Raw genomic sequence first — 6,897 nt, forward strand, 5'->3', positions numbered from 1 at the left:
GAGTGAGGCATCGTCAGAATATTGTATCGATACCACATCGATAAAGGGTGTCACCAATTATGATATAATGATGATCCTGATATCGAATGTGATGTGAAAATGAGTGGTTTTAGGATAGAAAGTTTGGGTATGGAGATAAATGATGATATATCCATACCAAGGATTATAAGATTCAATCATAAATAATTTTTCATCAGGGATAAATCATTAGTGGTTGATTTTGATGAAAAAGAGAGAAGGTCACAAATTAGTCCATGAAATACTAGAGACATCTTATACTTGGATTTGATGAATTCCAAATCAAACTCTTGGAGGATAAGGATCCACTTTGAGTATTTCCCCCCTAGAAATTGACGTGACAAGATATAATTCGTAGGGATACAATAAAAAACCTCAAGAGTCTTGCAAAGTAGAATAGAGTGGAAAAATATATGAACGACTTGGAAAGCTACCAAAGCTAACTTTTCAACATGGGAATACTTGGATTTAGTATCGGTTAGATTATGACTTGAGTAGTAGATAGGGTGTTTCTCTCCTAAATCATCTTCTTGTACCAATACCATAGAGATAGTAGTAATAATCGCAACAAGATACAAGAAATAGTTGTGATGATAATCAAGGGGATACAATAATGATGCTTGGGCTAGTACAAATTTTAAGGCATCAAAAGCCTTTTGATCAGTATCATCCCAATAAAAGGGAAACCCCTTTTTCAATAAAAAAATAAATCCTTTGGTAATTTCTGCATAATTATGAAATAAATGTCATATAAAGTTAGCCATCCCTTGTAGGCATTGTAATTGAATGAGAGAAGAAGGAGCTAGAAAGTTGAGGATTTCCTAGACTTTCATGGGATCAATGTGGATTCCTTGTTTGGACATAACAAATCCTAGAAGTCGACTAGATTGAAATCAGAAGGCACATTGATGTTGATTTAATAAGATAGTATAGTGTCGGCATTGCACGAAGATTGCTATGAGATGCATTGGATCATCTTAATGACTCTTACAATGGGCAAGCAAATCATCAAGGTATGATTGAACGATATGCTTAATATCGTGAAAAGTATAATTTGTTGCTCATTGGAAAGTTTCTCCAACATCTTTAAGACCAACAACAATTTTGCAATAAGAAAACATACGTATAAGACTCTTACAATGGGAAAGCAAATCATCAAGGTATGATTGAACGATATGCTTAATATCGTGAAAAGTATAATTTTTTGCTCATTGGAAAGTTTCTCCTACATCTTTAAGATAGAAAACAATTTTGCAATAAGAAAACATACCCTCTAAACAAATGCATGCAGTCCTATGCTAGTCAGATGGGAATATTTTGGTTTGATTTTAGCCAGAGAAACCATCCATAAATGAGAAAATTTCACTTCAGGTGCAATCATCAACAATTTGGTCAATGAAAGGGGTTGGGTAGTTTTCTTTGTGACAATCTTTATTAATATCTTAATAATCGACACATACTCAGATCATAACATTTTTCTTCATCATGAGAATAATGTTTGAGACCCGATCGATTAAAGGAGCAGGATAAATGAAACCAACTAGCAAAATATTTTTAATTTCTTCCTTAATCACAGTAGCTTTCTTAGGGTGAACTATATGCAAATTTTTTCTAATTGGCTTGACATCCAAATATGTTTTAATTTCATGCACCACACCGTTTGGATCAATTCCTGACATCTATTCGTATGTCCAAGCAAACACATCACAAAAATCTTGAAAAAGGTCCTTGTAAATCTTAATCTCGTATGGAGAGAAAGAGGTGCCTCTATGGATGTTTTCAACAATCCCGGGGTTAACTAAAATTTCAAGGGGAATATTATCCTCAATATTTGCCATGTTTTTCTCAAAATTCATCTCATAAATGGAGATGGGGTTTTGAGGTTCCTCGATCAACTTGGGGGAGACAAAGACTTCAAAATTACTCTCAAGAGTGTTAGGTTGATGCAAGAAAGATGAGTGATGATGACTATCATTCCAGGGTTTCTCATATGACATTGTGGTCTCCATGATTCTTTCGTTAGTGGGAAAGGTATCATTGAAAGGATAATGTAATAAGTAAATTGTCCTTAGTTAATAAATAAAGTGGTTAACCCACATTATATAAGAGACCACAAGTAGTTAGGAAATAATGTGGTAAGCCCATTGTATTGGATGTATGGTATTGAAAGGCCCATGGTAATTGCCCATGGTATTGTATGTATGAAGCCTATATAGAGGGTAGAGACTATTCATTGACAGATGTCAAGTATTGTTTTGTATTGAGAGACATTAGCTTGTGGAGTGATCTCCTTCCTGAAGGAGAAATTGTATGGTTTTTACCCTACCTCAAAGGTTTGGTTAATAAGGACATGAAGAATTTATATTTCTATTTATATTCATGTATTGGATATGGAATTTCATTTTGGAGTTATATTACAAGTGTTATCAAAGCTCTTTCTTGGACAAAGTGGGAAGATTTTTTTTTTCTTTCTTTGAGGAGTTTTTTGGGAAAATAGTGGGCAACGATTTTGCAAAATAGATATGAAAATTTTAGTGTATAATTTTAAAAATAACACTTCATATCTAAATTCCTTGTGAAAAAATACCTCAATAAAAAAAACATCTGAATCAGAGCTCGGACGGGAGAGATATTGCTGATTTAAAATTAGTTGTTTTGCAAAAAAAATTATGATGGAAATTCATGGATGCCATCCCTCCAATCAATTTTTACATATTTTTATGTATAATTTCACAAAACTAATTGCATATCTAAACACCTATTTAAAAATCACCCAATTTAAAAAAAACAAATGGTCGAATCAGAGTTTGGATGACAGAGATATCACTGATTTAAAATCAACTAATTTTCCATAAATGTTTGTGACGGCCGAACAGTGGCAGCACAGATCTAAGTTTTGAGACTGCCCAGATTATGATTTAAATCATGTGGTAAGATGCAAAATGGTAATTCCATTTCCAAAAACAGGTTATAATAAGGATTCTAAGGTATGTTGAATGAGTTGTGCCCATTTTAAATTTTTCCCGAAAGTAAGCGATTTGTTTTTAATACTCACTCTATTTTATGGGTTCTATAAGGCTATTTTTGATAGGAAAAGAGGATGGCCATAAAATTGAAGAATACCTAACATATAATAAGTCACAATTACCAATAACTTGGTGCTATGGATCATGGAATGATTTCAAGGATGAGGCTGCCCTATGGAGGAAATCATTTAATCATGATCAAATAGGAACACTTTCTAATGAAGAGGTTCAACAGATCCTTTTGAAGAAGTGGTATCATGCTAGGAAGAATGGAAATAAGAGCCATAAATGATTATTTTCTACTAATATTTCCATAATATAGGTTCATAGAAGTATTCAATAAGAGAACATCATTGTGTTTATCAATCCTACTTGCAAGCACAATTTCATCAATGTTAATTTGGCTAAAAAATTGCAAGTTCCAACAAAACACATTGAAAATGCACAGGTTGATAATGAGGATGCTCAAATTTAAAAAGATTTGAACATTTCTATCAATAAGTATGTGTTTCATTCTAATTTTTATGTTTCAAATACGGCTAATGTGGATGTTTTTTGGGATATCCTTGGATGGAATTCGTTGGTACTATCAATTTTAATGCGGAGAAAAATTCTTGAAGCTCTAGTATAAAAGGAAGAAAATTACATTATAGGATATTCCCATTAGTAAACTGGTAGAGTTCAAATAGGCCCAAGAAAAAAAATCTATACGTACTGACACATCAAATGATGAGGGTGGAAGTAATCATGGAAGACAAGCAACAAAAGAAAGTACCACAAAAGGATCCCAATACCACTCATGCTCCATCATGTGTGGAATTGAAGAATGATAAACAATCACTTAAAACTTTAGCATATCACCACCCACAACACCCATAAAGATAACAACCAACAAGGTGGCAAAGAATTAGCAATAAGGACGACTACCCCTGGAAGACACACAGAGAGGTGCGATGATCCACCCACATCACATCAACACAGAGGAACCATAAGAACTGGGTTCCATCTCAACCGAGTGAGGCACTGAAAAGATCGAGTGCTCACCTTTCTCTTGGATGACTAGATGCATGTGCATGGTACCAGTGGACTACTCTTTTGAGTAGATCTTATTATTTATGTTTTCTTCATGTTTCAGGGATGAAACATGCTTAAGAAGGGTGGAATGTAGTATAAGGGGGATAATATGTGGTATAGAGGGAGGTACCCAAGGAAATAATGTGATGTAATAATTTAATAAATAAATGGGTCATAGTTAATAAATAAAGTGGTTAACTATTAGGTCCCTATAATACTAGTGATTACCCCATTACTATTGTAGTTGTATCCCTTATTAATATTGTTGTGCCCCTATTGTCCCCATATTGTTATTACTGTGCCCCAAAGAATCCCTCTATTGTTATTTTTGTGCCTTTATATTAACATTGTTAGGTCGGCTGGGTTATGTTGTGACTCCTTAGACTCATATATATAGAAGGGAGGTTTTATCATTTGAATCATCAAAGAATCATTCATTTATGTAATGTAAAGGAGGTTGCCCCTTCGAAGAGGCTGAATTCTAAGGCATTGATCTATCTTTTCTATCTTTTTGTGAGCTAGTTTCATAACATTTGGTATCAGAGCATCAACAACAAGTCCTCCAACTCTTAAAGGATAACCTCGTGTTGGCGCATAATAGAATGAAACAACAAGTAGATCAACATCGCAACAAAAGAAGTTTTGATGTAGGTGACTGGGTATTCCTAGGGCTACAACCATATAAACAAATGTCCCTCAAGCAAGCTAAGAAGGATAATAAATTATCACTAAAGTATTATGGTCCGTACAAGGTGTTGCAAAAGATTGGTACTATGGCATACAAATTGGAGCTTCCTGCAGCTTCTTGAGTGCACCCAGTTTTCCATGTTTCATGTTTAAAGAAGGTTATAGGATACAGGATCCTAGTTCAAAAAATATTGCCAGAACTTGATGAGGAAGGAAAAATTATATTGGATCCAGAAGCAGTCACAGAAATAAGAACTCGACAACTACGAAATCGATGAAGTGGAAGAACTTATCTGCTGAAGATTCGACATGGAAGAATGAGAATTTTATACAGAAGCATCTAGAACTACTCAAGCATTAAGGACAACACTTTTTTGAAGGAGAGGGGCATGTTAGGTCCCTATAATACTAGCGATTACCCCATTACTATTGTAGTTGTATCCCTTATTAATATTTTTGTGCCCCTATTGTCCCCATATTGTTATTACTGTGCCCCATAGAATTCCTCTATTGTCATTTTTGTGCCTCTATATTATTATTGTTAGGTCGGCTGGGTTATGTTATGACTCCTTAGACTCCTATACATTGAAATGAGGTTTTGTCATTTGAATCATCAAATAATCATTCATTTGTGTAATGTAAAGGAGGTTGCCCCCTCGAAGAGGCTGAATTCTAATGTGTTGATCTATCTTTTCTATCTTTTTGTGAGCTGGTTTCCTAACATTAACTTGCATTATGCAAGGGACCAAAAGTAGTTAGGAAATAATGTGATAATCCCATTGTATTGGATGTATGGTATTGAGAGGTTCATGGTAATTACCCATGGTATTGTATATATAAAGCATATATAGAGGCTAGAGACTCTCCATTGAGGGATGTCAAGTATTGTTTTGTATTGGCAGGAATTAGATTGTGAGTGATCTCCTTCCATAAGGAGTTGTTGTATGCTGTTACCCTACCTCAAGGGTTTGATTAATAAATATATGAAGGGTTTCTGTTTCTATTTATATTATTGTATTAGCTCTAGGATTTAATTTTGTAGTTATATTACAAGAATATTCAACCAATTGTACTAAGTTTTCGTTTTCAAAATTTGTCAAAGAGGGCAAGTGATTAGCCTCATAAGCTGACTCAATGGGGTTGGGCGACATATGGTCACCAAAAGATTCAATGTTGGAGCTATCAGGTATTATCCAAGGATCATATGGAATAGTAATAGACAAAATCATGTTGATTGAAGTAACCATAGGGGGAAAGTGAGGAGGAAAAGGAACAAAAGTTCCCATTAAGGATCATTATTTTAATAATCCTACTTTGACATTTTCAAAATATAGTGGGGCCTTACCCATAGGAGGTATGTTTCTAGTAGTTTGAGAATCAAAAAAAAAAGAAGGAAAGTTGATCAATGGCCACAATGCCCCCTTGTAGAGGGAAAGCAATCATCCAGGAATAAGATGAGACTACAACTATCATAGCATAAATCTAGGTATATCCTAGTAAGATGTTGTAATCTAATTTTCCATTGATGACTTTGACTTCTACTGAGATGGTTTTACCAACTATTTCCACTGGCAAAGAATTGCTAATTTTTTAAGGCTTAAATCATCTTCCATAAAAGGCTTTGAGTGTTATTGGTGACTAAGTAAGGTAAAGGGAACCTAAATATTTCGAACATGAGATCGACATGATGCATGTATAAGCATATTTATCCATAATGGTGCGAAAGATATTTTTTCCTCTAACCACAGCCTAAATAATAAATGAAAGTTGGGGTGGAAATTTAGGTGTATAATTCTCATGATTGAACATAACGAGACCTGAATTTGAGGGATCCACTCCTCCAATGGTTGCTAATAGAAACTTCTTCTGAGCGGAACATTTATGCAAAACCTCAAGAGTATACATAGATGAAGGAGCTTGTGCTAAATCTTCAACTATATTCTAATTTTGTGCAACTCTCGTATGGGGGTTAAATGATAATTTATGAATAACACTTTTGGGAGGTTTAATTGTTAGATTAGGAGCAGTTTTCTCAATTTGGAGAGGACCAGATGTTGATGGAGTAGAATTGGAAGGCTGATTAGTAGCCTTT

Source organism: Pinus tabuliformis, chromosome 9 (genome assembly GCF_031772625.1).
Source record: "Pinus tabuliformis cultivar Carrire ecotype Pingquan chromosome 9, CPIR1, whole genome shotgun sequence".
Lineage (NCBI taxonomy): Eukaryota > Viridiplantae > Streptophyta > Pinopsida > Pinales > Pinaceae > Pinus > Pinus tabuliformis.